General features: G+C 40.7%; 1 long non-coding RNA gene across 4 annotated transcripts; it reads left to right on the forward strand.

The window, feature by feature from the left end:
* The first annotated feature begins 839 nt into the window (after nt 1-839).
* Nucleotides 840-15,447, forward strand: LOC118251222 (uncharacterized). Of its 4 annotated transcripts, XR_004779719.2 has the most exons (6): nt 840-2,435; nt 3,037-3,151; nt 4,143-4,348; nt 7,672-7,775; nt 8,908-9,022; nt 14,206-15,447. It is a non-coding gene; the product is annotated as an uncharacterized LOC118251222 (long non-coding RNA). The 4 variants fall into 4 exon arrangements; XR_004779718.1 differs by lacking the exon at nt 14,206-15,447 and having other exon boundaries at nt 3,034-3,151; nt 8,908-9,199; XR_004779717.1 differs by lacking the exon at nt 14,206-15,447 and having other exon boundaries at nt 8,908-9,199.
* The last annotated feature ends 287 nt before the right edge of the window (nt 15,448-15,734 follow it).

The raw sequence follows: 15,734 nt of genomic DNA on the forward strand, positions 1-15,734 counted from the left end.
GAGAGGCTCTTACGATACTACTGGTGTCTGGCTCTGCCTCTTGTGGTACATTTTTCCCTGCTATGGGCTGGAAAAAGTGGTTAGAGGTAAGACTAAACGGGGGTTCCAGAGAGTCAGTGAGTCTGAGGCCTTATCTAAACAAAAAATGTACCAATTTAACTAAACCTATTTAGAAACAGAGGTTGCTGAATTAATGCCACCCCCTTTTTTTTTTCTAGAACAAAGTCTGGGGAGAAACATTATTCATGCCAGTACAATTTATACTGTTTCTAATGCCTTTATTTTCCCCTTCGTACTGTCAACAGCACTTGTTTTGTAACTCTTCTGTGCATATTCCAGCATATTCCTGGATGGTGAAACAGAAACTGAGTGCCTTGCTGCTTTTGCTTCTCCATTTCTTCCTTTGTATGTTATTTCCTAACCTTTCTAGTGGTCATCTGAATATTTAGCACAACTCTGTTACTGTTCATTCATAAGGATGTTTGCATATTCTCTGATAGGCTTGTTTCGAGTGATGTTTCAAATAGTTTTTCTTAATTTGTTGCACAGTTTAGGATATTAAGTGGGGATATGAAGGGACCTTGCAGCTGTAGAAGGATCCTACCAAACTTAAAATTTACCACATCAAATGGCAAGGTAGCTGGTTTTCACACAGACCTTTCACAACTAGATATTGGCTCATGACTGAAAGTAGGAAAGACCTTGTCATGTATTGCAGCCAACTTGTGGCAATATATTCCATGTAAGTCAAAATAGATAAAAAGAGGGACCAAGTTGAAAAACAAATCTTTAAGTTCTTTGTTGTTGTTGTTGTTGTTATTATTGACAAAAGTCTTCTTGGCATTTGCAGAAAGATGTAGTGATAGGTGCTGGTAGAGATGTGCCCAACAAGCACCCCTTGTGTGCAGACTTGAATGTAAAACCACATGACTTCCAGATCTCAGAGTAGGTGTGGCTTCAAAATGGAGAAATTACAGCAGCGAGCTGGAAGAATGAATTTTTCCCGCTTTGTAATAATAATGTCAGAGCTGTTATTACATTTGGCTTGGAGAGCAGGTTGGAAGTGTTTCTCAGAAGGGAAGTGCTTCCAGCTCCATGTCTCTTTCAAGAGCTCCATTCCCATGTACTTGCTGGAAACCTTTCAGGAAACCACATTCCCTTTCCCGTCCCTGTTCAGCAATGTGATCCTTCCCAGCCAGAGTGGCTTGCAGACTGCCTTGTCGTCCGGGCCTGGGAAAGGAATGTGACAACGAGGGGGCAAAAGTGCTGGTGCTTCCAATCCCTTCCTATGCTGCCTTTCAGAAGAAACCTCGTCCCCACCTCCTTATGAAAGGGTTTTCTACATCCATCAGCATGTTTAGAAAGATCTGCAGTCTCTAATTTTCCAGCATGTGGTGGGTGAAGCATGTGATTTTAGCTGGAAACAGTCACATGGCCAGATCCTCAGCCTTGTGCGAGTCTGCCTGTTGCTCCAAGGGTCACACTGTGCTGTTGTCATTTGTGCTGGTGGCAAAGCAGGTCCAGTAGATTGCTCCCTAAGTTGCCTGTTATGGCCCTAAATGATGGCTGGTGTCTGACAGTACTGCATGGGATAGAAACACTACTGCTATGCAGAAGAAATGCCCTGAAACCTTGTGCTAGTGCAATTTTCCAGGCAATCAACAATTCAAAAAGACAGTAGGTGAAGAAATGCTGTTTATATTACAAGTTTCAATAAATAAGATAAAGGGGGCAGGAAGAAGAGAGGGGATCAAGGAACTGTTAATGACTTAGAGGACAGAATCATATTAGAGACAGAAATGTAAACTGGTTTTGCTATTGCTAAAAGCCCAGGAGATACACATTTCATTTTGCAGAGAAATATTCTGATCAGTGTTTTCTTCTGTCATAGCAGCGGACAATTGAGCTTGGATCCCCGCCAGCCTTTATCCTCTCTTTAAACTAAACAATTAATTAAAAGGGAACACAAGACAGGACAATTTAGCCAGCTCTGTTAGTTTAGACAGAATGGGTTATTGGGCAATGCCATTGCGGCACAGAACAATCGCTCCTAGCTTCTGTGCCACAGGAACAGTTAAGCCTTTCAAGATGATTTTCTAGCCACTGCTGTTAGGGTGATTGTGCTGTTTTCTTATTCTTTATTTTTATGCTGTTTCATTTGCTCATCATTGTTACTGCTTGTATTATGTGGTGCGTGGGTGGTAAGGATTAGATAGTGATTCTCAACACAACAGTTTCTCTTGAGACAGACATTTACCCACCCTGAGACAATTGCTCTCCAGAACTGAGGCAAAAGAATATAGGAGACAAGTTGCACTGAAGTCAAAGAAAAGCCTCTTGCAGGCCCCAGTGGACAGGAAAACTGGAAGATGGAGAGCTATTCTTTTACATGTTTTGAAAAGCTAAGAATGTGAGTCTCAGAAAAATCAGAATAGGTGAGTGACCTTTAGAAACCTTTAGAAAAAAAAAAAACTTCAGAAAAATTTGAAAGCTGCAGATGCACAGGAGCTTTGAAAATTGCAGTGCTTACTTAAGCATCAGAAATGGCTTCATGGATCATTCAATCCATCCAATTGATCCGTTCAGCCTCCATCCAATCAAGGAGCTTGATCCCCCATCTAAATGCTTTCGACTGTGGACATTGTGGTAAGCGGACAAGGGTTGGGAAACTGAATTTTATTCTGGCTCCTGATGCTCATTTAATATGTCCCCATGCAGTAGCTGTTAACCCTTTTGTACCTAGAAATCATCTGTAAACTGGGAATAACAGTGTTGCATACTTAAGTTTTGAAGCCTGACTAAATACAGCTTGTAAGAATCTATGTGAGGCCAAAGTCATTCTGGGGCTAATCAGTTGCAGAGATGGGGCTAACTAACAGGACTGTCCATAACTTGAGACCATATTTATTTCCTTTACAGATATGGTTCCCAGTCCTCACTAGCCTGTGGGAAGCCCAGTGAGCCCAGTGTGCTGCTTAAAACATATGTTTTACTCTGTTTCAGTGGTCTTCATTTTAACTCTTTAATTTCTAGCAGACACCAGCAACAGAAAGGATTTTAGCAGCAGAATGGAGGGCTACTACTTCACCTGGATTTTAGAAACATAAATATTATCCCACTCTGTGTGAATTCATAAAGTCACTAAATAGAGGTTAGCATTATTATATATTTTATTTTTTATTCTCCACTAGGGATGAATTTTACACCGGAGAGTCTTTGGGGAAAAACAAAGGATTTCTTTTTGGATGTGTGTAAAACATATCGTTTAAAATATCTCATTACTTTCTGTGTTTAAAAAAAACAACAGTGTCATCACCTTCACTTCATTCCATTAACCCAACTTGTTTTCAGCCTCAGCTGTTCAGTATTTATCACCCTCTATTGTCATATATTACACAGCTGCATCAAGGCAAGTTTTAAACAAACAAACAAACAACAAAAAAACCCAACCCCAAAACAATAAAAGTCAAACCCATTCCAAAAGTGAAGCTCGTGGTAGGTGGGAAGAGTATAATGAGTAGAATGTCATTAGAAGAAAGTGTTTGCTGTAGAAATATAACGCCAAAATTTCAAGTTGAGTTACAAGATTTAAAAGATTAAAATTTTGAAATGATCGAAGTCTTCAGTAACATTTATTTCCCATTAATGGTCATGAAGCTAAATTAGATAGTAGATTTATATCAAGGCAGCTAAGTCAAAAGGCTTAAAGTGAATTGAATTGCAGGGAATTTCTGCCCCTAAATCACTGTCTGGTGTGGTCCATCTGAAAGGTTGCTGAACCTAAGATATAAATCATATAATCTTTTTGCTGCTCTGCCATTCACACACAGCCTTCACTTAAGCTAAAATGTTAAATATCATAGAATCATAGAATGGTTTGGGTTGGAAGGGACCTTAAAGATCATCTAATTCCAATCCCCCCCCATCCATGGGCAGGGACACCTTCCACTAGACCAGGTTGCTGGCCTTAAACATTTCCAGGGATGGGGCATCTGCAAGTTCTCTGGGCAACCTGTTCCAGTGCCTCACCAGCCTCATAACAGAGAATTTGTGCCTAATATCTAGTCTAAATCTAACAGTTAAAAACTAATGGTTTACTCCTTATCCTATCACTACAATCCCTGAAAACAGCTTTCCTGTAGGCCCCCTTTAGGTACTGGAAAGCCGCTCTAAGGTCTCCCTGGAGCCTTCTCTTCTCCAGGCTGATCAACCCCAACTCCCTCAGCCTGTCTTCATAGGAGAGGTGCTCCAGTCCTCTGATCATCTTTGTGGCCCTCCTCTGGACTTGTTCTAAGAAGTTCGTGACCTTCTTCTGCTGGGGATCCCAGAACTGAAGACTACACTCCAGGTGAGGTCTCATGAGAGCAGAGTAGAGGGGCAGAATCACCTCCCTTGACCTGCTGGCGACACTTGTTTTGATGCAGCCCAGGATATGTTTGGCTTTCTGTTCTGTAAGCACATGTTCCTGGCTCATGTTGAGCTTCTCATCAACCAACACCCCCAGGTCCTTCTCATCAGGGCTGCTCTCAATCCATTCTCCAGACAGCCTGTATTTGTGTTTGGGATTATCTACCAATTTTGTTTCCTTCAATTTAAGTTGCTTGAATTTAGCAATGTATCATCTCACATAGTGTTGGCCATAGCTGCTACGCTCATTTTCACAAATCCATCATAGCAGCCATGTGTAGCAGCCATCTTGGTATAGTGGTTTGAAACCTTATGGAAAAAATGCAGCACACAGGTAGTCACAAGTAAGTGCAGCTGTCAGTCCCACTGAGGCTAATGGGTCCACTCTGAAGCAGTGTCGAGCACTGCAGCTGCTGCTGTTTTCCCAGTACCAGAGGGGCTCCTACAAGGGGCATGACCTGTTGGCCAAAGGAAGGGGACCCCTGCCTGAATCTTAAATATATACAGGCAATTTTTCAACTGTGAATATTTTGGCAGCCTGAAATGCTCTGGATACATGGGCTGAAACCATTCAGCAAAACAATGAAAAGTTGGTGTCCTTTAGTCCTGTCCCATCCCATGTGTTCTGAGGATTCCAAACTTCCTAGATGAGAGGCTAATGCCAAACCATGTGCAGCAGTGACCATGGGGAGAGGGAATTGTCTAACAGCATTTGCCATGAAAATTGATTCATATTCATCATTTTAAAACACCCTCACAGGAATAAGCTGCAAAGTCAATGCATCTGTGTCAGGAGTAAAGCAAAATGCCACCCATATAGCAGTGAGATATAAATAATCATGCTACAAGTAATGTTTTCTATTAAAGAACCAGATATCACCCTTTTCAATCTGTAGAGAAGAGGACTGGTAGGCATCTGATGTAAAGTAAGACCCTTGCATTGTATTCCTTTTACATTAGCCAACTAGTTGATCCAACCACTTTATCAGAAGCAGTGTTTAAATCACATTTGATTGTGATTTGAAAACTTGCCTCCTGACTCAGTGCATACAGAATCTGCATGGCTGGTTTCTAAAATAAATTGAATTAAATTTTTCTCCTTGTGATCATGCCTGATTTGTTGACTCTGCCTTTAATAGTCTGTGTATAAGCAAAGGTATGTTCATATGTTAGTTTCAGCAGTTGCACATTGCATGTAAGTCAAACAACCACAGGATTCCTTTACTTCAGAGGTGAGACTCCAGATCTCCCCATCTCCCGTTCTCATTGAAAAAAATCCCTGAAATTTGTGCTCTGTTACTGCCTTCTAGTATGAGGAAGTGGTATGGTGGATGACGCATGGACTGGCCTCCAGGGGAGCTGAGTACTGTTCCCAGCTCTGCCATTTGCTGGGTAATATCCTGCAACTCATTTAATGTTTTTGTGTCACAGTTTCTCCAACTGTGAAAATGAGGCTAGTGGGCCAGCATTTCCCACTGAAATCAATAATAGAGTCCTACTGAGTTCAGTGGCACTTCAGTGCTTAGAGATCTGGGGGGGGGGGGAAGGAATTGTTGCTTTTAATACATTTTCCTCAGTTGCCATTCACTAGTTCTGCTTCACATGAGCATGATTCAGATTTATTCTAGCCTTCTTCTTTTCCATTATGAAACATAGCTGTTTATAAAAAGGTTTATCAGCATTTTTATAATCCTTAATTCTGCTCAGTCCTTTTCTAATGTTTTGTCAATATTTTTCCACCTTAAATTTCTACTTTATAATGAAAACATACTTCCTTACTCCCATGTAATGGAATACAAATGGAAGGGACAAGACAGTATTATTCAAAAATTCTCAGCTTATGAAATAATATGTATTAGTTGACATGCCCCAGAGAGATACAACTGACCAGCTGCTCTGGGTGAAACAAATAAAAAGAAAAATCTTTATTAATGATGTACTCTGCAGTAGATTGTATCTGGGGAATTCTGTAGAAATGGACTTTCTTATCCCTTCCCTATAAATGAAATACGGAGGAGGCTGAGTTCTTAGAGATTTGGTAGTCACATAAACAGAGCATAAATACACAAGGAATGGTCATATTCAAGGAGGATTTCAGCTTTAGTAACCACTACATCTTGCATTTTCTTTGGCTTCCTTTAGTCAGCTAAAGACCGTGGGTGAGACTTTCCAAATATAGGCAACCCGAAATTCTGACCAAAAAACACATGCCTTCTCAGGAGTGGATTAAGGCACGATTCATAGATCTGGGTCTTGGGCTTGGAGGGGGCTTGTATAACCACGTTGTTTGGATTGAAGTATCCGGCAGCTTGGGCTCTAGTGTTAGATAGGGCTGTGGAGGTGGGAGGTAGAGCTGAGAGGCTGTGGAGGCAGTTGAGTCATGGGAATATTTACTGTATGTTTGGGTGGATTTGGTTAGTTTATTGCACTGCTCTGGCTTTCTTGAGGCATGCTGGTTGGCTCAACTCCAGGACTTCTTTAGTCTTACCTTGTCCCAGCAGTGGGTCACTTTGTCCCACAAATTGTAAACTTGCAGAGAATGCACTTACTCAGTTTCTGATGTGAGGTGGAAGACAGGTTAACAGCGAAAACAGATGAACTTCTGTGTACTAGTATAAACTCATCGAATAATTTAGGTTGGAGGGGCCCCTTGGAGCTCCTCTAGTGCAATTGCCTGCTCGAAGCATTGCTAACTTCAAAGTTGGAGCATGTTGCTCAAGACCTTTCCCACCAAGTTTTGAATATCTGTAAGGGTGAAGATGCAACAGCCTCTCTGGGCACCCTTCTCCTTTTCATTTTCCTTTTTTTTTTCTTTGCCAATCGTATTGTGAATATTCTTTTTCCTCATACATGGAAGTTCCCTTGCTGAGACGTGCATCCATTGCCACTTTTGTCTTTTGATGTGCACTTCCAAGAACAGTCTCTCTGTGACCACCTATTAGGTAGGTGAAAATGGTAGTGAGACTCTTTCCTTTTGCTCTCCCTTTTCCAGGCCAAACAAATCCAGCTCTCTCAGCTGTCCTCACATGGCATGTTTTCCAGCCCCTTGTCCACCTTGGTGGCCCTCAGCTTGACTTGCTCCAGTTTGTCAGTGTCCCAGAATTAGATACAGTATTCCAGATGTGGTCTCACAAGTGCTGAATAGAGGGGAATAATCATTTCCTTTGAGTTGCTGGCTATTTTCTTAATAAAGCAGCCCAGTATGAGGCTGGATTTTATCACTGCAAAGGCAGACTGCTGACTCATGTTCAGTTTTCCTTCCAGGAGTCCCAGGTCCTTTCTGTGAAGCTGCTTTCTAACCAGTTGGCATCCAGACTGTTCCAGATGCAGGACTCAGTATTTGCCTTTGTTAAGCATCATGACTTCAGGTATAACTTTAGATATAGGTGCTTGTTTTGCAAACACAATGCATAACTGCAAACACAATGACCTGCTTTTACGTGTATCCACCAGGTTTATAGATATATTTTGCTCACTTTTTGTTCACAAAGTTGCCTCATTTTTTATGGAGAATAATAACACAGTAAAATTCGAAAACTTCACATATAGGCAGGGGGATTTCTCTGGATGCATTTCGAACACTTCTAATGTGATAAACTTCTCGTTTGGATAGGGTTCTGTTTTGTTTTTCCCTTGCTCTCCTTGACTTTTCCCATTCTTAGATAAGGGCAGTGAGAACTGCATGAGGTATATTGGCATAATCAGTAACACAGACTTGTCTGGACCTCAGGAGATAAGTCTGCACTGTATCAGCAGACGGCACCTAAGAATGCTTTTCAAAGAAAAAAGTTCCCTCTATCTTTCAAAGGGAGCTTCCTTCTGTTGTCTTTATTGGAGGTCAGATTGCTGATCGGCCTCCTCCAGAGTTGGAGAAATTCCTCTGAAGACCCCTTAAATTGCATTTCAATTATACATGAGGCAGCACTGGCAAGCCCATTTTATTTCCAAGCTGCCCCGTGGCTTCTCAGAGGTGATGTCATCTTGGAACCCTTGTTGCAGGTAAAAAACAAGACCCCTCTTCTGGTAGAAGAAGAGAAAATGTTCCTGAAAAGGCATATCTAATTGATTTAGAGAGAATCAAGTGCTCTCTGTAAACAGTGTTTGCACAGTGTAAATCTCTCACAAATTAGGCACCCAGAGGAATGTGTTAATCAGGAAGGAGTTACAAGGGAACATCAATCTTTAGTGGCTAGTAACAACAGAAGACAAAACATTCAGAATAATTTGATGTTTACAGACTTAAAATTGCCAAAATTTTATTTCACAATTTACAATGCAAAATAAGTATTCTCATTTCAGATGTGCTCGTGGATGCAAAGAATTTGAAAATCAGCTGATGTAGGAGAGGCCTAAGGAAGATCTTTTGAGCCTAGCTTGCTTTAAAAAATAAAGCAGTTACTAAGATAGAATGAGATGGATTGAAAATGCTGCAGGATTATTCAAATGCCAGATCCCAGTCTGGGTTCAGGTTGTGTGTAAATTTTGTTTGGTCTTTCCCAGGTCCATGAGAGGCGAAGTTTCTAGCATTCTTGTGGGAGATCCTGTACTTCGTACTGTTTTGTCATTCTTTCAGAGATCTGGAGTTTGTCCACTATTTCCTGCAGAGAAAACCTTGGTAAAAATCATCAAGAGAATCCCAGTAAAGGGAACTGCATTTTGGGAAAAATTAATTGAGAAATTTTGTTCCAGTGTGTTAATAGAGACAAGTTATATCTTTATTGATTCTGGCTTATTTCCTCTACATAAAATAAGACTTTTTACTGCCTTTGATAATAAAACATTTACCAGACTCTTTTACTATTGTTATTGGGAGAAGACCTTACAGCATATAAATACTAGTACAAGAATGAAAAATACTGGGCAGAAACTTTAGAGAAAGATATGAATGGAAGTTAACCTTTTTTAAGTGCAACTAACATATATGAAAACATAATAAGTTTGTTTTTCAGTTTCCTATCACATTTTCCATCTGTTCTCTGCAAGGCTCTTAAACTTCCACTTCCTCTGTGCAGTTTTGTAATATTCCCATTCACAGGAAGTAAGAGGAAGAGCTTTATGAGGGATATGTTACAAACAGACTGTATGTAGGTGTTGGGCTAAAATAACTGGGCTCCAGTCTGATCTGGTATAAACTGAAGACTCTTCAATGGAAGACTGAAATGCAGCTTGTTTGTTATCTGGGGCTTCATCCTGCAGCACTGATTTATTATTTTATTTTATTTTATTTATTTTATTTTATTTTATTTTAAAGTTACTGTTACTTTTTCCTAGTGTTTTTCATCTGTAATCATCAAGTACCGTATTAAGCAATAATGAAGGTCTTTACAGTATTTAGACTGATAAATATAAATACAGTCTATACCTAAGAAATGCTTCTGTGACAAAGGCCAGGAGCTGTTTACAGAATTTGCTGATGGGCTGAGCCATGTCCCTTTATTCCCAGGCCAACATATCATCAATATGTTGCTTCCTGGTGAAAATGAGTTTCATAAACAGAATGAATAACAGTGAAGCTCTCAACAGCATGTGAAAATAAGAATAAAGTGATCAATTACAGCTTTGGGTCTTGATTGCAAAGAGCTTTGCCCTGGGACTCATGAATGTGACAAGGACATGAAGGCACTAGTGGACTGCATTGTTCTGCTCAGATTTCACTCAGCAACAGGAACCCCAGATCCCAACAAGGAGAGGGCCTATTACTCACATACTTTTGTAACAGCTAGCACTGAGGTTATTACAATGTACATGTTATACACCATAAGGACATAGATGCCGTAGATCCAGAGCCACAGAAAGTCTTTTCTATTTTTTTTTTTTCTTTCAGCACTGAATCCAGTTAGAGTCTTCTAGTGTGAAATTTGAGGGGAGAGCCAAACTTCCTTTCCTCTAAACATTTCAAAAGATTGATGAGTTCAAAACTGGGATCATCAGGATTAACATCCAAGTTTTGCAAATGTCATGTCTTACTAATTAGCTGATCCAAGCCTCCAGATCTCTAGATACAAATGTAATTATTCCATGACTTTAATCTATCTTTAGTCCAGCTAGAGGATGCTAATTCTGTTACTCATTTTATTACTTTTTTTTTACTTTTACTATTTTCTTTTACTCCTCAGAAAAGCAATTAATTGTCATGAAAACGGAGTTGTTGAAGTGATTTCGTTTTGTCATGAAAGCTTGAAAACACACATTCACAAAGCTTTCCCTCCCTCTCATGCTGTCTCCTGCCTCCCCTTCCCCAGCCCACAGGTATAACAAAACAACCTTGCAAGATGAGCCTTACAAAGTCTATGAACACAAGCTTGTAAATCTGGTGCTTGAACAAGCTCAATTATTTTTAACTGCTTTTGTGTAAGACAAGAGGCTATGTAAAGAACAGGATGTTTTGAACATTGAACTCTGGTGCATTACCTAATACCGCTGCTACAGATTTGATGTAATTTCTCTGCAGGTGTTGAAGGCATCATAAAGAGCATGCTACTGTGGTGTTGAACATTTAGGATACATAACCTTGTGGACTTACTGATTGTTCTTTTATGAACAGAAATGACAAGTTTATAGTTTGTGCTACAAACAATTTATATTGAAATACTTCTTATTCTGCGTTCTAAAAGGCATCCTTTTAGACTTTATTTAAAAAAATATATAGAAAGGATGCTTAACAGACTTTTGTCAATCTCCATTTTTTTAGGAGATGTGTGAAGTGATCCACCTTTGCCTTCCCTGGAACATGAGGTTACTGCATCTTCCTTAAGTAGGGAAGGACAATTGCATCCCACTGTACTCTGCGGGATTGCTCTGCAGCCAGGTTCTCTGTTGCTCATCTTCTCTCAGCCCCTATGGGAAGTTCGCTGATACAGAAAGTAATCCTTCCAAATAGTGCAGGTGTCAGAGGTCTGTGTAAGAGGGAGGCTTTTGTGGAAAATTACACAACATCTGCCCACACAATAGCTGGCCAGTACTGTCCTTCCTTCACTTTTTAGGTGCATGAAATGTGCATAAAAGAAAACACTAGGAAATAAGTAGATCCAATATTCTATTGCATGGTTAAAATGTGGTTGTTATTGGAAATACAAAGCATCTTTTTTGAACGTTTGTCAGGGAAATTGTCCTTTCTGACCATATGTGTGATAAACCTGAGGTTAAGTGGCCTCACTTGTAATACACTTGTAGGCAAGGACTTAATTTTCCATTGTAAATGCATGACTAAAACTAAAGTGGAAGAGCACCACTGATGGGAGTCTGGAGCATAATACTGCAAGGGGATTCTCTGAAGCCGTACTGCACTTTGCTCTGCTGTTCCTCTCTCTCTCAGTGACTCTTTTTCAACACCCTTTTCATGCTTGACTCATTTTGTGTCCTGGCTTCTAGATACATTCTTCCATGGTCACTTAGCATTGTCTCATATCATCTTACCATCATACACGGTTCTTTACAGACAGCTATTATCAGCTTTATGCTCACTTATTCTCCAATTAGTGCCATTATTGTGGTGGATGAGCTAAGAACCATGCTGCACTTGGTGTCCTCTAAGTATCATATTTCCCCTGGGCCACTCATTCAACATTGGGTGGGAAAAGTCACATTCCTCACTAAACTCAGCTACTGTCTAATGAGACTCATCTGTGTTGCCTTTCTGCATGGAAAGGCTGACCATTGAAAACACCTGTTTGATCACTCAGTTTGCATTTCTGTCAGTGTGAGGGAAGTCCCTTGTTTGTATTTACAGGTGCTTTGGCAAGACTAATTTTAGATAGATCCGCAATTTTATTTATTTTTTTTTTGAGGTTATTTTGATCCTACCCTTGCCATTCTAACTTGATACACTTGTTTTATGTCCATTTTGTACATCTGCAAATGTCTGTATGAGATAAAAAGCAATGGAGAGAACTCTTTGTAGGGACAAGGGCTTGAAGCTGAAATGGCAGAAAGAAGTGGGAGATGGTGTGCCTCCTTCTGGCCTACAGAGAAGAGCTAGTAATGTGACTGGGCTTTTCTGCAGCTGCAAGCTTGCTTGCTTGCTGTGCTTCTCTGTTGTCCTGCATCTAAGGCAACACTCTCAGACTTGTGCCTCCAATGTTTGAAAACTCAGTACAAAGTGTAAGCATGAGAGTAATCACATTTACTTTAATTGTGTAATTGTATATGTTACATATGTTCTTCTCAGTCAGAATCAGAGCACCTTGTGCCTCACAGGACTGATTTACTCTCACGGGTGGAGAGCATAGCAATCCTGTCAATGGGGTGCTAAGGAAAATCAAGTCCCATATACATCTGTTTGTTGTATTGCCAAGTCTTATGGCTGTATTTCAAATCTATAGATATTTGATGTTTTTAAACCTCCATTCTTTAGATCATGGGATACTGAAAAAAAAATCTGAGCATTTCTTTTTAAAAAGTAGCTTTCATACTCTTACAGTGACTTGGAAAACTTAAAAAGGCTCACAAACTAGGAGACAAGAAAGGGCGCTGCATATACCCTTTGGAAAATCTTGTGACTTTTTTTCCGGTGGCCTCATGATTTTTTGCAGCTTTGATTCACAATTTTTGAAAATTTGGAACAGCTGAGTATTTCTGTCCATTTAAGGTGCTGCCATTTAATCCTGACAGTACCCAGAGGACAGCCTCTCTGGCAACAAATATCCTTTAAAATGCATAGCTCATCTTTTACAGTGCATGGCACAATGGGACTGGGAGCCTTTGCTGAGAATTTTAGGCACAACCACAACAAAAATAATAAATAAATGAGGCATCTCATTCTGCCCAGAGATGCCGTATAGAGCTGCTGTTAAAGTGCACATTAGCAAATAAAAGCAGACTAAATTTAACTATGACTCAATTACACTAAATCTGACCCATTTTTGTTCTGTGTTTCAATTTAACACTTATTTACATTCTTAGTCTTGGCGCTGTTAGAAGACAAGGGTGGGGGAGCAGGCATTCTGGTCCTCAGAACTGCTATAAAAAATTGATGATTAGGAAAACATAGCTATAGTCAGCTTGAAGCTGGGTAGCTCATTTGAACCTACTATAAAAGAAAAGATCATTTTCTCATTCTATTAAAACTCAGTTAGCAAAGGCTGTGTAGGCGGCAGGAGATCAGAAGCGAACGTCCAACTTGGAGTTAGTACAACTGGGGTCAGGTCCAAAGCAAGCTGCCTGATTAGTGAAACAATTTGTATTTTACAATGACAGCAAATAGGTAAATCTTGCGAGACTCAGGAAATCCTAGAGGACCGTGAATGCGAGCACTGCCTGCTTCGCAGGTTGCATGTTGATATGGAGGTGTCATTGCCTCTGCTTTTTCGTGCTCCTATTCCAGGGATATAAACAAGAGGGACTCAATTTGCTAAGGTTACTTTTTTTCTCCCCCTCCCTCTTGTTTTTACAATCTACATGTAAAGACTAATTGGCTGTGTTTTTCCCAGCTATTTTATGCTTCTCTTGCTCTGGTTACAAGTCGTACTAAACCAGTATATCCATGGGGACCTATAGACAGCCAGCATTTCCAAACGACATGCAGCATTCCCCTTTCTTTTTAAGTGTAAAACATTTACAAGTAAATTTACAAACGCATTAAGAACATTTCCCCGGCTGGCTGTTAGTGTTTATTTCTTCCCCTTCTCCTCCTGGGAGCTGACACCTCCCAGCCCTCACCTTTCGCACGCTGCTCCCCGTTACTTTGCCTCCTTCCCTCCCCGCCGCCCCTCTCCCTCCTCCTTTCCCAGTTCAGCAGCGGAGATTTCTGTTTGTGCCAGTGGGGCGGCCTGGCGAGACCGCAATTGCTCTACCCCACAGATTGACGAGCCCTCAGATGCCGATTTACTGTACATGGCAGCCACGCTGGAGCCGAGGCACATCTGGAGTGGAGTAAGCTTACTCAGAAACAGGGGCCAGCTCCAGCCGGAGCCAGCGAAGCTGAGCGCGGCGCTGAAAGGCAGCCCTCCTGCCTCCCCTTCCCTCCTCCCCGGGTACATTTCCTAATGTAAACAGAGGCCGGGGGGAAGGACACAGTAACTCTTTGCTGCATGTTTGTCATGTCGCGTTCTTTATCTGCTTGAGGTCAAGCCGGAGCTCTGGAAAAACAGAAGCTTTGCTTTTATTCTAAATAGCTGAAAGCCAGCGCTGCTGAAGGGGAAAAAAAAGAAAGAGTTTGCTTTTGTGTTTATTTGTTCCACTTTATGGTAATTTGGGGGATAATTTCATTATCTGCAGCCAAATTGAAAACAAGCTGTTGTCAATGCTAATGATACCAGTGTATTATTTTATGTACAGTAGGCGTGGAGCTCTTTAAACCACAAGTGGACTGGATTTCTGCTTACAGCTGTACTGCTTTAACTTTTTTTTTTTTTTTATAATTGCAAAATGAGACTTTCCTTTTATTATCTGGAAACAAAAAAGATTATGGATGGCTGCTTTGTTTTACAAAATGGCGAATACCTTTCCCGGCCTGGTGCCAGCCTGCTGTCCAGCGCGTGCATTTTAGCTACGTTAGCGCAAAGAAAAAGCACGATCGTTTTGGGGCAGATATGCTGCTTTTATAATCCGGTTCACTGGACTGCTGACTTCCAGTCTCTGTAAAGAAATGGCAGAGATTTCTGAGGCATTTACTGACTGTCAGCAATCTGGATGAGTACTCTGTAATTGAGGTTTAATAAAGTTTTTATTTCTTCTTTTTAATAGCAGAATGATAAAAGTGGTAGGTTAGTTGTTCAGATGACATTAAAATGACGAGCATCCAAATTAAAAAGGGCTTCCCCACACAGTATTCCTCACTACTCAGTAGATGTTGCAGTGCACAAAGCAGAGAAAGCAAACATCAGAAGACATTGCCACTGATAACATATTGACGTGTGCCATGTTGATTTATCTGTCAAGAAATAAATACTTTTTCTAGGGATGTTGCTTCTTTGTCTTCCTTAAGTTCACAAACCTCACTCTGTATTTTAGGCTTCTGGTGGATTAAACAGTGACCTCCCAGACGAGTAGGTGGCTCCCATGGCTCCTGATGGAGCCTGGCCTAGCTATCACATAGCAGAACTTGGCCTGGGACACGAGTGAGGTAACTGCAGTGTGGCTGGGCAGCAGCTCTTGTACCACAGTCGGGCGAAGTTTCAGCATCCCCCTGCAACCCCCCAGGGGGCTCCTACAATTGCTGTTTTATTATCTGTGCTAGTATGCCATAATACTCATATGAGATAGCAACAGAGGTTGCATACTGTATTGTATTATCATTTTTAATGGATACTGTTTTAGTTGATTTTAATAATTTCCTCACAATTATGTTTTCTCTTGCTCTCCTGATCATTCAGATCACACTAGGAGAG

Source organism: Cygnus atratus, chromosome 2, assembly GCF_013377495.2.
Source record: "Cygnus atratus isolate AKBS03 ecotype Queensland, Australia chromosome 2, CAtr_DNAZoo_HiC_assembly, whole genome shotgun sequence".
Classification (NCBI taxonomy): domain Eukaryota; kingdom Metazoa; phylum Chordata; class Aves; order Anseriformes; family Anatidae; genus Cygnus; species Cygnus atratus.